At 44.1% G+C, this 15,552-nt stretch overlaps 1 pseudogene; it reads left to right on the forward strand.

Annotated features, from left to right (window-relative positions):
* Nucleotides 1-8,177, forward strand: LOC120763322 (ceramide synthase 4-like; annotated as a pseudogene).
* The last annotated feature ends 7,375 nt before the right edge of the window (nt 8,178-15,552 follow it).

The raw sequence follows: 15,552 nt of genomic DNA on the forward strand, positions 1-15,552 counted from the left end.
ATGGGAGTGTCAGAGGAGTTCTGGCACCATGAATATTGGCTGCCACCTGGAGCTATCTGGGAAGACTTGCAGGAGTCTGCAGAGCAGGAGTCTGACATTGACCACAGCATCAGCACCTCCTGCTCTGCATCCCTGGTGCCCTGTTACTGATCTTTGTCCAATGCATCTTTGAAAGGTGGGTGCAGCACCTCTGGTTTCTCCTATGCTGGTTGCCACCACAGTTTTGCAGGGCTGCTCCAGAATAATTGTACCTGCCTCCTGACCACTACGAAGTGTACATAGGAATGTCCCCAAGAAAAATGAATCTCTCCGTTTTTCATACCATACTGTATTTGTGTGGCAGATCTTTCCCCTGGCCTTTCTTTCTCCTGTACCTGTAGATGGGAAAAGACAAGTCCATCTCTCAGTCACACCTTAGCTGTGGGTGGGTCCCTCTGGAGGCAATCCAAGACAGATAAGGGAGCTTGCAACACAGATAAAGGGATTTAGCGGGTATGTCAATGCTGGGCCAAGGTTCAGCCTGATCCTAGAGGATGTTCCTGAAGGTGGTATGTGAACTCCCTACCCCAGAGCTCACAGAGCTGCTGCCATGTGAGAAGATGTGGCCAATGCAGGCTGTTGGAAGAGCCAGAGTTAATTCCAGGGTCATCAGGTCTTCCTTCAAAGAAGGGAAGGCAAGTTGCACTTGCCTGGCTTCCTAGAAACAACACGATTTAGAACGCAGTGCCTCCCACTAGAGCTCTGCTGGGGTTTCCTGCAGGAACCAGCATATTTCCATGTGTTCTGTCCACAGAGGCATGGTCTGTGTCCTGTTGCCTGAGCAAAATTAATTATTGCTTATTTAGCCACTGTTACTGTTGACTCCACCCTACCTTTGCTTTGGTGCCATTATGTTTGTGAAGAAAGAGCATTGGCCTGAGAGAGGCACCAAGCCTTGAGTGTGTGCTGGAGCCTTGGGCTGTGCCATGGGCTGAGTGTGTGAGCATTCTGGTGGTGCTGGAGTGCTGGGGCAGCACAGAACATGACACTGGCAGCATCTTCCTGTTGCCTGACCCTGGCTGTCAGTGTGGGCACACAGATTCTCTCCTATCAGAAGTCTTTCCTCTTATAGAGCCCTGGCTCTGCCCTTGGGCAGGGCACTGGGGGTGAACAACAAGCAGAGGCCCAAAGTTCAGACCACTGCCACGCTGGAAGGATTCTACATTCTGCTGGGCAGAACTCCAGAGAAGGTGAGTGTCCCCTGTGCCCCATTGTCCCAGGAGCCCAGGCGAGCAGCATCTTCTCTGTCTCCACCCCAGGTCAGGCCAACCAGCCTCATAAGTAAGGCAGTTACTGTTAAACACCCTTCCAGGGAAGATATGTATAAGCAGATACTGCAGCAGCTTCCAACATGTTCAACAGCTGCAATCCCAGCACCTCTGGACCTGCTGCATGTCAAACACAGCAGCTGCTGTGACAGCTGCTGGCTCTGACAGGAAGGCAACCACTACCCCTTTGGGTAGAGTCTATTAAGGGTGCTTATTTTTTGGCAGAAATGCAAGTCCTTCAGAATCACAGAATCATTTAGGTTGGAAAAGCTCTCTGAGATCACTAAGACCAACCAGTCTCCCAGCATGGCCAAGGCCACCAGCATGATCCCATGTACCACATCTACACACGTTTTAAATCTCTTCAGGAATGGAAACTCCACCACTGTCCTGGGCAGCCAGTGCCAGGGCTTGTAAGTTTTTCCAATCTAAACCTCTCCTGGTATAACTTAAAGCCATTTCATCTTGTTCCACCTTCTGTCAGTGAGTTGTAGAGAGCAAGAACGTCTCTCTCCCCTAAGCCTCCTTTTCTCCAGGCTGAGCATCCGTCCCCTCCCCCAGCTCCCTCAACTGCTCCTCACCAGATCTGTGCTCCAAACCCTCCTGCAGCTCTGTTCCCTTCTCTGGACATCTTCCAGCCCCTCAATGACTTTCTTGTAATGAGGGGCCTTAAATTGAACCTAGGATTTGAAATGCCTCAGCAGTGCCCAGCACAGGGGCCAGTCACTGCCTTGGTCCTGCTGGCCACACTGTGGCTGATACAGGCCAGGTGCCATTGACCTTTTTCACCACCTGGGCACACCTGGGCTCATGTTCAGCTGCTATTGACCAGCACCCCCAGGCCCTTCACCTCTGGCAGATTTCCACCCACTCTGCTCCAAACCTGGATTGTTCCATGGGGTTCTTGTGACCCAAAGGCAGGCCCTGGCCCCTTGCCTTGTTGGCCTTGGCCCATCGATACAGCCTGTCAAACTGCCTCTGCAGAGCATTCCTGCCTTCCAGGAGATCAGCATCCCACCCAGCTTGGGTGTCATCTGTGAAATGACTGAGTGTTCCCTCAATCTCCTCTTCCAGATCATCGATGAAGATATTAAATGGGACTGCCCCAAAACTGAGCCCTGTGGAAAACCATTGATCACCCGTCTCCAGCTGGATTTAGCTCCATCCACCACCAGTCTCTGGGCCTGGGTCATGACTCACACGGATGCATGGATTTTAAAAAATAATTTACCTTAATCACTATGAAGCTTTGTCAGGTCAACTATAAAATTCTCATGAGCTCATCTTTACATTAATTTTGATCACAGTTTATAAACCTTAACTCTTCTCATGTTGCTTGGAATTCATGCAGAAAATGAGGATGATGGAATTGATGCCTTTGAGCCTGTGACTGCTCCACTTCAACAGCTGAATAGTTTACTGACATTATGGAGTGAACCATGTAACTGTTTCTTTGTCTTTACAAGCTGAAAATTCTTTTATTTTCAAGTTTTCCATTGGTAGATGATAATTATAAGCCAAAATGGTATCAGAGGTGGAAAATATTTTATTTAGACTTTTACTGCCAGACATTGCATCCCATTGTGTACAGCTAGCAAAACTTAACCAGAGAGAGGCTGTGCTTAGTTCTGAACCTGCATTTAGATATGTTTTGAATTGGAGTTTTGAAATGACCAAAACAATCTGGGAGTTCTCAAATGCAGACAAAGTTGATACAATTTTTTTTTCAAAGAAAGGTGTACTTTGAGCAAAGATGGACAAGCAGAAGCAGGCCCTGGGAGAAGAGCTCCTCCTCCCTCACAGGGCATGACAGCCTCCAAAAGGCTCAGTTCTTCCTCCCTGCTCTGTTTTCCAGGAGGAGCTAGTTTCAGGTTGGCCTGCTGGCCAAGTAAAGGGACCTGCTGGTCAGAAAGGTGGAGACCTGGTACAGGCACTGGTGGGCTCAGGACCACCCCAGGCTGATGAAGAAGTTCTGTGAGGCCAAGTAGTTGGGTAAACTTTTGTTGGTGGAGACCTCCAACAGGCCTGCACATCATCACCACCCTCTGCCCTGTCCTTACCCCAGACACACTCCCAGGGGAGCTGCTGTGGCTGCGAGTGGAGCCCCTGTCCCTCGAGGCTGGGTCCCATTACTGCACGCACTGACAGCAGAGCCCTACTGCAGCACTGCCAGCTCCTTCCCTCCCTCCCTCCCTTCCTATTTCTACCTTTGAAAAGTTTAATTTGCCTCTACAGAGTCTACTGGCCTTGATGGAGAACAGGTTTAAATCGCATGCTCAGAGGGATTTTGAACACCAAAATTGTTTTTAAAATGTGTTAAACCTCTTTTCAAAGATATTTTCTTCATGATCTTGATACAAAATTAAAATTTTAAGATATTGTCAGATTGGATGGTTGGGCAGAAGATGCATCCATGAAGTGTTGTTAGGAGGCAGTGCAAGCCATGAAAGAGGGAGGTTAAAACTGGACAACACAAGAAAGCACCAAAATCTTCACAGCTTTCATTTTCTCCAGGTTGTTTGCTCTCTTATATTAAATCTTCCTGCATATCTCAGTAATACATAGAGTCAGGGTGGAGAGAGGAGTCACCAAGTGTCTTGATCAAGAGAATCAAGTGATCCCTGGCTCTCACCTTGAAGTTTAATGCTGTATGTACATAAAGACGCCCATCGGGTAAGAGATATATTCCTCTTCCCCCTCTGAAAAGTAAATTATTCGGTGCCTCAATCATGTAACTATGTTTAGAAAATATATTCTCCACCTGAAAGCTTGTTCAGTGCTTCCTACTGCAGCATTTCTGAAAAAAGTAATACAACCCCCAGTATTCCTGTGCCATCACTGAGAAAAATTTGGTGCCTTCCATTGTCTGGGGTGTATAAGCATCAGATAGGTGACCTACAAACATCCATACAACAAAAGGAGACAGGGAGAGACATCTTGGTAGTCTTATGGCATCCTCTTTAACACTGATGGAATGCCCAAGGAATCTGGGCAAAACTTGGATCTCAGCAGAGCCTGGCTGGGCAGTGGTTACCCTGATGCCTTACAGCACATGCTTTCATGTGCCAACAGAGCTAAGATTATGCAAATCTCTGTCCAAACAAGGACAGGTTCCCCTATGGACACCCTGGGCACAGCCTGGGGAGCTATTTTACTCTGGAGGAGGTCTTAATTCCTTGCTTTCTGTTTTAGTTAGAGATTTACATTTTATTTCACGTCATTCTTCTCTGGAATGGTTCTTCTGTATGATGTAAGTGTGTGAGCAGGGTCATGTTGTGAAGCAACACCTTTAAAGGGTTCTTTTTTCATTGCAAATGAGGTTGATGATCCCAGGCCACTCTAAAGAGCCCATCCAAAGATGAGGTGTGGCTGTGACTATGGGTGCAAAGCCAAAGAAGGACAAATTCAGGGGTGTGGAGCAGAATCATCCCCAACCCTGTGTCAGCAGTTCCCTTCTCCCTGGATGGAGCTGGCTAGGTGTCAGTGATGTTACCCTGCTGTTCTTGTCTTAGATCCCTGTGTAAGTGCTCCCCAGATACCCACACACAGCTCCCGCATCTCAGACAAGAGCAGACCCTGTCCTGACTGTGGCTCCTGCCAACTGCTCCAAAGACTCTCTGTATGACATCCTGTACATTCACTAATGATAAATGCATTTTGCCAACCACTTTCTCCAAAGCTCAGAGTCAGATTGGATCTAGCATGAGCACACTGAGTTCTTGCAATGCCTCTTCCCATGCCTTTACATGTCTTTAAAAGTCTCTGGGTTCTTACTGCTGCCTCCTCTATGCACAGAAACCCTGGTTTTGGGACCACATCATGTTATTGTTGAAATTTTCGCAACAGGTGAACAGCAAACACATGGAAACACAAGATAATTCATACTGGAAGGGAGATAAGATTCTTGTCCAACCTCCTGCTTGCAGCACTTAGCTGTGAGATCACACCAGGTTACCTAAGGTATTTTCCAGTTTAGTTTTGAAAACCTTCAAGTATGGAGACAGCACAGCCTTATGACAAAAATCTTTGTACTTTTAACTCATCTCCACCTGTCTTACTTCAACACCCCTCTGGTTTCTCATCCTCACATTATACATTATGCATTATGCAAATAGTTTGACACCTGCTTGATGAGCTCCTCACATGTTCTCCATGTGACAGCCCATGGAGAGCTTTGCTCAGAGCAGGCACCTCTTCTCACTTTCTCTGTCACCCAAATCTGTTTGGAAGTGGCTTTCTGTGACCACAAAATGTGGTCAGGACATCTGACATCTCAAAGCAGGGATAGATATGAGGTGTCTGAACCCCTGAAGAGGGGACACCCCATGTACTCCCAGTCCCTTTGAAGACAGACCAGGGCTGGTCCTGGCTTTGGGCTGACCTTATCAATGCATCAGCAAATGATTCAGTCAGTGGGAACAGGAAAATTTAGGCATGACCAACACCCACTGTCCCAAACATGGGTTGAATGAAGGGGAAGACTCTTTCCCTCTCCTGAACCCAGGGCTAAGCAGAGCTGTCATGCTGCCTGTCACTTGTCTTACAACCTCTACTACCTGTGTTGGGCTGGTTCTACCCCCTGGAGCTCTCCTACTGCTCACTGGTTGCCTCTCTGCCCTTTGATGTGAAAAGGTGAGTGACAGCAGCACAACCACCAACCAGATGGTTCTGTCATCCCCCACCATGATGCCCTTGTCCTGCTGTCAGCTCCCTGGGGGTGTAAAGGAGAAGGCACAAGTGCTGTTACGAAGATCCTTGTGCATGTGAACCCCTCCAGCTCTCATATCCCACCATTGCACCTTGCACTGAGCCCTGCACATGTGAGGCATGGCCTTCCTGTCTGCTAGGCTGGGGAGGTGCTGGAGGCTGGGGTCCCCATGGCTCATCAGGGGACAGACACTGGGTGAACTTGGCATCACGGCCTTTCCCAGCTCTCAGGGGCTGCCTGCACCAGAGGGCTGTGCCCTCCTGATAGAAGGAACCTGGCCTGCCCTGATGAGGGTCCTGGAAATGCATGGTGACTTTTGCAGCATGAGCAATTGAAGAGGCACTGAGTCATTGAAAACCGATATAGTCATGGACAAAGACCCTCTAACCCTTTAAAGTTATTCGGTGGTATGTTTATTCACTGCCGGGCAGCACAGGAGTCATCTCCGAAAGGCGTGGCCGCCCCGAACAAGGCTCTTTGCTCTCTATTTATTCTCCAAGATCTTACATACAATACATATGCATAACCCCAGCACCTCCCACCCCCGCTCTGTATTAAAATGAGGCTATTAGTCCTTCACGCCTGCGCAGTTCTTCCCTTGAATTGGGTCAGTGGTCTCGAATTGGGTCAGTGGTTTCAAAGGATGAAGTCAGGAGAGTTTTCATCAGGTCTCTGTGACCCTCTGGCACGATCCAAGGTCCTCTGTGATTGATTGATTGACATGAAGTCCAGGTGCTGGCCATTGTTCTTACTGGTTTCAATCTGTTCTTATGACAGTTCACTTACTCCACTTTTTCTATAAACAAGCTCATAATATAACATTTAGCTCTAGCTTGGGCATCTAATAATCATTAACCTACCATTTACTAATCTAACTTACATCTTGGTCAATATAAATAGCTTCTAACCCTTTGCTAAAATCTTAATTCTTTAAAATCATGTTTCAGCACAGGCAATTGAAGAGCTCCTCTATTATAGCCCATGGGTAGGACCTCCCCCAGACCAAGGCCAATCATTACAAAACACCTTCAATACACAGAGAAGGCATCTGGAAGAAAATATGGGATATTAAGAGAGCAGTTTTGGAAGGGCAGTTTGATTCATGGAAACTTATAAAAAGCTGTCTTCCAGCATGTTTGCACCTACATATATCTCACAGGTATTTATCTGGGTTTCCATAAACTGGGCATAAAGGACAAAATTCTCTTCTTGAGATTGTGCAGGATCTCAGAGAGCTATAGTGTGGTGGGGAGCACTGATGATTTGTGGAGGCGTTTGACACATCCTAGTGAATCAGCAGTATGCAGGAATGCATGCTGCCCGGTCAAGGTAAGACTGACAATCTCTCTTCTCATGCTAGGACTTAAAGGAACAGATTATCCACCACATCACCACCATCACTCTGATCTTTGTCTCCTACTGTGCCAATCTGATATGGTTTGGGATGATAGTCATGGTGGTCCATGATGCCTCTGATTATCTATTAGAGGTGTGTTACCCTCACCTGGAAATCATGGAATCACAGAATGGTTTGGGTAGGAAAGGACATTAAAGCCCATCTCACTCCAACCCCCTGCCATGGGCAGGGACACTTTCCACTAGATCAGATTTCTCCAAAACCCAATCAACTTACCCCAGGGATGGGGCAACCACAGCTTCTCTGGACAATGTGTGCCTTTGAGTAAATACTTTCTTCTGACCTTCTTCTGAGCAAATAATTTCTTCCTAACATCCAATCTAAATCTGTCCTAGTTTAAAACTGTTGCCTGTGTAAGAAGTTGCTCTCCCAGTTGCAGGCCTGTGCCCATGCCTGTGGGCAGCACTGGTGACTGTGCATTGCTACACATGACACATATCAATGCATTGCCTGTGAGTGAGACACATGTAAGTTAGTGACAAAGCATTTAGGAAGTACTCGTTCTACTGCTCTTGGGGAAAGATAATTGGATGCAAAGAGACTAGGACACATTGCTACAAGTGTGGTAGGGAAATCCCACAGCCCCTAGAAGAATACAGGCACAAGGGACATACGGAAATTTGTTTCTCTACAGATTGCCAAAATAATCCATTGCCTGAAAGAGAAGCAGGTCTGTGAAGCAGTATTCAATGTTTTTGCTGGGGTTTACATCATCTCCCGGCTTGTCATTTTACCATTAATGTGAGTAACATTTTGCTGTCCTCTGAATGTGGGTATTACGCACTGTTTCAGCTTCTAGAGAGGCAGAGAACAGAACACTACAAGTTCAAAGATTAATTCAATTGGAACAGAAAAACCCACAGGAAAAAACCCCCAAACACTAGGGTTTTAACTATATTAATGAATTAATGCTACAAATTAATCTAGAGCCACAGCCTCTGCTCTCTAAACCCACTCCTAATGTTCCCATGAGAGAAAGAAGTTGCAAACCATACTGGTTAGGATTTCCCAAGAAATTCTTAGCAGACTAAAAAAGGCCTTAAATCTCAAAGGTCTATTAAGGTACAATTAGTACAGAAAAAAACAGCACAGTAAATTTAAATGACCCACCACATATCAGAAATAAAACAAGAACATTATGAGGGATTCAGGAGGTGGGATACTCAACATGCTGGGAGGGCATGGGCAATGATTCCTCCAGAAGCCACACACATATACCAGCCTTGGAGAATGGTTTTTGGGTACACACATCTGGCAACCCTTCCAGCCTTTAACTGGGCTGAAGATGTTTTCTCTCCTTTACCATTGCCAAGTTGCCTAGAAAAGCTGATAGTCACTAACTTGCCATAAACTCATTTCACAACACTAGCATTATAGTCTAATCTTTCTATTCGCTTTCAAACCAAACATTTAATTTGTTACACCAAGAAGAATTTTAAAAATAGGACGCTATACATACACAAAGGGATAAGTCTCTGTTGCTGTCCTATATCCCTGCTCTTGCTGCATACCACCACTGAAGATGCTGAGTTTTAAACTTTGATGGTGTTGCCATTTAGTCTGGAAACATATGAGGCTGACTTTGCATGACAAGTCTCAGATTCTGGTGATTGTATGTCTGCCTTAGAGAGAAAAAGAATAAAAGCTTGAGGCAACTTTCCCGAGAACAAGCACAACTTCAGTTGTCTCCACTACAAAGGGTTAAGCCGCAGTATCCCAACCTGCTGTACCATAATGTAAGGACAAGGAAAGCAACAGGTGTCAGACCAAGGGTTCATTGAGATCAGCACGTCTCAGCACCAACAGCAAGCAGCAGATGTCTACGAAAACAAGTGCAGAGAAAATGCATGCTGTGTCCAACAAGGTTTCTCAGCACACAATATATTAATGTCATAGGTAACTTGTGGAGGAAGACACATACTAGCAACTCAGCATTTCTCTCCTGTTCTGAACTGCTCTCTGTGCTGTCTGCTTTCCATTTCCAAACCAGTGCTGTCCTCCTTTCTGTTCTCATCACTGCGGATACAGACTTTCTGTGACTTTTGCTAAAAATAATGCTGTGTTCAGCTGATCATCTGTACCCTTAACTCTTCCCTAACTTCAGTTTAAAAAGCCACGTATTATCTTTTTATTTAAGTGGCACTGGAGCAGTCCTTTTATGGTTTCATTTTTGTCCATTGCTCCTCTCAAGATTTATTTTAATAAAATAAAATGTTGCCTCTTCTAAGGGAGCATTGCAGGTTAAAACCCACAAGAGAATTGTTCTAGGTTGTCAGTGGGACCCATGACTCTAAGAGAGACTCCTCTCCAAAAGAATTGATAGAAGACTACTTTCAAATAGTGAAACTGACTGAAAATCACAGGTTTTGTCTCTTTATGTTGTTTGTGGGAAAGTTAACAGTTTGTATGAGGAGGGAAGAGTGTTTCTGAAGTTTCATTGTTTTGCGGTTTTGTTTTAATTTTTTCCCGACTTTTCCATTATTTCAGTGTGTGTTAATAAAACTATTTGTTTATTTTTAAGCTTGAGCCTGCTTTGCTTTTATCCTAATCTCTCTCCCACAAAAAGAGAATAAACACTAAGACCACTACACTTAATTTGGCAACTAGAATTTAGCGACTGTGAAACCACTATATCAATTGGTGTTTCCGCTCAGGAACTGAATTAAAACCATTACAGAGGGACAGGGCCTCTCTAGGAATGGAGGATTCAAATCCTCTCCCTCTAAATTATTATAATTTAGAAAATTGAAGGGGCTTTCAGGCAGAGGAATGGGGAAAGGAATAACAGTTCTTTACTAGTATGTATAACAAGGCAAATAAACAACCACAACTACAGCATTAATAATGAACGGAACCAGGAACCTCGAGGGGCTTTGTTTCACAAAGCCTGGGGCACTCTGATCTCTTGGGACCCTGAGAGCACCAAGCTGGAACGGTGGAAACTCCCGGGCTGGTGGCTGGAACGGCAGGATGTCCCCGACAGGCAGGGGAGTGCGGGGCTACAGTGTAGAAAAAAGAGCAGTGGTGGAGAAGCCGCAATGGCTGGGCAGGGCTGGCCCAGCTCCAGCAGGGCAGGCGAGGGGCTCCAAATTCCTGGGCACACGAGCAGATGAGAGTAGATTTCCTGCAGCAAGCAGCAGCTTGCTTGTCCTCTCTCTAATGCTGAGAGCAAGCTCACCCAGCCCTGTCCTTTTCCTGCCCCAAAACTCGCCTGATCTTCCCCCTCCCTGGCCACCTCCTTCGTGTTGGTCAAGCACCATCTAAGCATCCGTACTTAGTCTCCTAGTAACTCATGGGGAAAAATTCTATAAGGAAAAAAAAAAAGGAATAAACCTAACCCCCAACAATAATGTCCAATGTCTCTAGGGGAAATTGAGATAAATGAACACCATTTTAAAGTCCAAATAGTTGAGACTCAGGAAAAGGTCCATTAGCTGAAAACGTTGATTCTTGACATCACTAAACATCTTTTTGGGAACACAAAATAGCTGAAGAAGGTTAATAGGAACACTACGCCATAATGATGACATAAGGCTTTTGTTCATAAGTTTCCTCTGTAAGTCTCTAGACAGAGCCATCTTCTGGCAGCCCTACTTTCGCTCCTGTTCTGGTTATGAAGGCTGAGTGGTGATGAAGTAATTTTTCCTCTCACTGAGCCTCATTTTCTTGGAGGTAATTGCTATCTGATCAAATGAATCGATGACTACTTTGAACTTGTTAATGATAAAAACACATGCACCTCTTCTCTTTAAATTAATTAATCAACTGGAAAAAATGTTTTGAAAAATTTTACTATATTGATAAAGTGGATTTTCCCTTAAAAGCCTGGAAATGCTTTTGAGAAACTTCATGCAGCTAGGTTATAGAGTGTATTTTCACTTACTTGTTTTCTAATTGCATGCACATTACAACAAAAAACTTGGTAGATCTGAACACATAGAGCCTCTGGCAGATGTAATCTGAGCTCAAAATTGAAATTTAGATTTGATAACTTTTTATTTTTTCAAATTTCTAATATAACTATTGCATTATTCCAACTCTTTTTCCAAATTTTTGTATAAACATTACATTATTCAAAATTATTTGTTGTCTAAAGTTCTTGAGAGGAATAACAAGATTTGTCTTTACAAACAAGTCCTGGGTCTGATGGTAGATTAAACTAGCACTGAGAGATAAGAGAAACAATGTGAAGGATTCTGCTGATTGATGAATGGAAAAGAAGATATTTGCCTTTACAAACAAACCGTAGGTTTGTTTATAAATGAAATTGGATATCGAAAGATGAAAGTAACAACGGGGAAAACCCCATAAATCCCATGAGAATTAAAAATTAGGGGGTTATACATTAAAAGGGGAATCTTAGGTCTTACACATTTCAGGAAGTCTGTACCTCTCAAGTACCTCAGCCAATGGGGAAAGAGAGAGGGAAATGCAGCTGGGAAATTGGGATAAAAAGGAGGCTGCGTCCTCCAAAAATCTGAGAGACTCCAGGGGAAATACCCCATGGCCTCTCTATTCGAATAAAGTAAAAGGACTCCTCTGTTTCCTTTTTGAACATAAACCTCTGGTGTTCGTGGATTAATTTTCCTAACATTCTGATGCACATCTTGCATTATTCAATCTTCTTAAGGCTGTTATGGACAATCAATAGGCAATTTTAATATAAAGTAATTTTATTTCACCATTTTAAAAATAACAATCTGAAATAGCCACAATAAAAGAGACAACCTCGTACCTGGGTTATCAAAGTTGGGTGAACGCAGAGATGGTCACAAATGAACCAATCGTCCCCCGTTCATGATTGCCTAGATCCAGTGGGCAGGTTTTATACAGTTTTTCTCCCCCGAGGCAGTTTTATTGTTAGTTCGTATCTGCAATACATATTCATGTGTTTTCTTTCTCTGGCCTCTTGGTCCTGAATGCTTCTTCCCAGCAGAATCGGTGCCTGAATGGAGTTCCGAGAAGTCGGCATTGGGATGCTGATAGCGACATTTCTGGGTCTTCCTCTTCTAGATTGATATCATGTGTTAATCACCGGAGGAGGCAGGTGGCTCTTCCTTGATGGATGGGACACCTCCTGTTTGGCCATTCCTTTTTGTTGCTAATCTGGGCTTCGCCCTGCTATTGTCTGGAGTTTCTATGATTGCAAATCAGTCTTGGCAAGCAGGAGAGTTTCCACAGTTTGGTGGGAACCCTCTGCTCGTAATACAGTTTATAGTTTATAACATATATATAGAACACGAATTTATCTCAAAATGCCCATCACAAGGCACTAAATTCCCTTTTAATTCCTTTTTTTTTTTTTTTTTTTTTTTTAATAGCATTCATGACTCTTACTAAGACCCTGAAGGTAATAACAAAACAAAACTATATATGTAGTGAAACAAGAAACTGATAGCAATCAGGAATAAATCAGGTACAACCATTAGGAATATTTCAGATAATACACATAGTCATTAACACATGTGAAATTAGGTAATTAGCAATCTCTTCAATACTGTACCATCATCCTAGAGTCTGCAGACAGCTGATAAACCGCAAATCAGTGAAGATTTGGACAATCATTCTCTGGATAATGATTCTCCAAGCTCTAGTCAAAGATAGGTCCAGCTGTCATATCCAGAGGGTCAAATTGCCAGTACAAGGTGACTTCAACATTGTTTTAATGCAGAAAACATCTGGGTCTGTTGGAAAATTTCCCATCCACATAGAGCTAAGGTCTGGTCACTGCCTGAGCTGTAAATGGAAGAGAATTCCCTAGACATAACTGGAAGAGAATTCCCTAGACTTATTTCAAAAATCTTAGGGTGAAAGGCTTGTTGAAACATCTAATAACTGGCCTCCTCCAAAATGCCCTCAGGATAGGGATGCCTAAACACATGCCTTAAACACAGAAAACCGTCAGACTGCTTCTGTAGCAAGAACTAAAGGTCACAATACCATCAGTTCAAAGGAGGTTCCCAACGAAATTCAGATATCATGTCTTGGAACTCTGAAAAATACTTAAAAATCATGGGACAGCACTGGGTTAAACCACTGAGCTAGTGCAGAAACTAGCATAAACAGCTAGAGAACAATATAACACATATTTAAAACAAAGTCTTTGAGAATAGCAGTTATGAAATGCTTTAACCAATTAAAGAAAAAATAAATAAAATCTTGATACAACGTGTTTTTTAAGAAGCCGGCTATAATACAATAATATCAACTTATGAATAATGCCTATTATCATATCAGTAATTTCACACCATACAATTAATATCCAGACCTCAAGTTTGAGATAGAAACGGGTCAAGCTACAGACTCTTGTCTAATAATGTGAAAAAATCCTGGATTATTCTTCTTCATAATTCAGCCATCCTGATCCTAACTAGTCACTGACTTTCAACTGCAGTAAACTCCCACCGTAGTGTTCCTTTTGCAGATTCTGACCGCTGGTTATCTCCTCCTAGAATATGACTGTATTCTAGTAGGACTATGACAGTAGAATACAATAAGTATTCCTTTGCTGCTTCTGACCGTAGGTCTTCACTTAGCTCGACTATGACTGCAACAGAGTCCCACTGCAGGGTCCAACTACAGACCCAGAGTGACCTCACAGCAGTTAGTGCCTCTCCCATTTGGTCAGTCTTCTAGTCTTCCCAAACCACTCTTGCAATACCTTCAATTCCTTCTTCCTCACGATCTTCCCCTGATTAGCTATCCCATTCTTTTATCACAGTCAAAACACAGCTGTGACTTATCAGGAGTGAAGTCATCTGTAACCTTTTCTCTTAAAAATATATCAGTTGTACCTATTTGAAAAACTTGAGATAAAATATTCCAAACATTCACGTATTTGTAACTGTAAAATGAAACAAAAAGGGAGGTAAAATTATGAGCTCTTTCACCAGATGAGTTGGTGTCACAGTGTCCCTCCCGGAGCAGTGGCTCTGTCCACCCGAGCTAGCCCAACACTGTGGTCAGACAGGAACACTCCTCTGGATTTTGGGAACCAGAGGAGCTGCTAAGGAGGCTTTCCCCTTGTCAAGAGAGGGACCACACCGAAGACAGAGGAAGGAGTCTGACTCAGCTGGAAGGCAAATTCCAAAGTCTTTATTCAGTTCCTGCTGGGATCTCTCAGCCTTAGGGGAGATGCTCCAGAAGAGCGCCCAGGGCCATGAGCTGTGGGCTTAAATGCAGGGAGGGACTAAGGGAGGAGACAACCCAACATCCAATGAGGGACAAGGTGGGAGTGGAACAGGGTTGGAGGGACATTTCAAGAAACCAATGAGAACATAAAGGTAGGAACTTCCTCTGCTCCTGCCCTATCACTCGGTGCCCTTACCCGAGCTTTCTAGAAGCCAGGAGGAACAATCGAATGACAGGCAGGGCCCATAGGAGGGGACTGGGAGGAATATGGGAGGATTGACAGGGAAGAGGGGCAGGGATAAACCTTGGAACATGTAATAAATCCACAAGCCAAATTCAGTAAATCAAAATTTAGAATTTTATTTTGAGACTTAAGCTCAGTCTCCAATAGCCACAATTAAAAGGGACAGCATCGAACCCCGGGGTTTCAGCACTGGGTGAACGCGGTAATGGACTCTGTCAATCCGCCACCCCCTCTGTTCACAAATTGTGTCCAGCATTGCCGGTTTTTATACAGTGTTTTGCAGAGAGTGGACAGCGACTATAGAACTCTTGTTCCGTGGTAGCTTCATTAGGTATTCATGTTCACCTCCTGGGTCTGTTGAATAGATTCTCAGAGTGGAACAATGCCATGATTGCTGGGTCCGGAGAAGGTTTGGAAATGTTAAATCGGGCCGGAACAGATAAGATACCGATCTTATCCAAATCATTTGATCGTTAGCACCCTCATCTCCCATTTTCCATTCTTTTAGTATTTTTGTTTGGTTATCCCGAAGCGGTTCCCAGCAGAAATTCTTTCTTTCCCCCAACCCTCGTGTCCCTCCGTGCAGCTTTTAGTCTTAGTTAACCCTAAACACCCTTTAGGTTTACAGATCTTAAATGAGACTGAACGCAGATCAATTTTATATTGCATACCATTACATTTCACTGTGAATTAATTACATATCACATTACCTAACGCGAATTAACTTTAGGTCATATATCACAGA

This window comes from Hirundo rustica, chromosome 26 (genome assembly GCF_015227805.2).
Source record: "Hirundo rustica isolate bHirRus1 chromosome 26, bHirRus1.pri.v3, whole genome shotgun sequence".
Taxonomy (NCBI): Eukaryota; Metazoa; Chordata; class Aves; order Passeriformes; family Hirundinidae; genus Hirundo; species Hirundo rustica.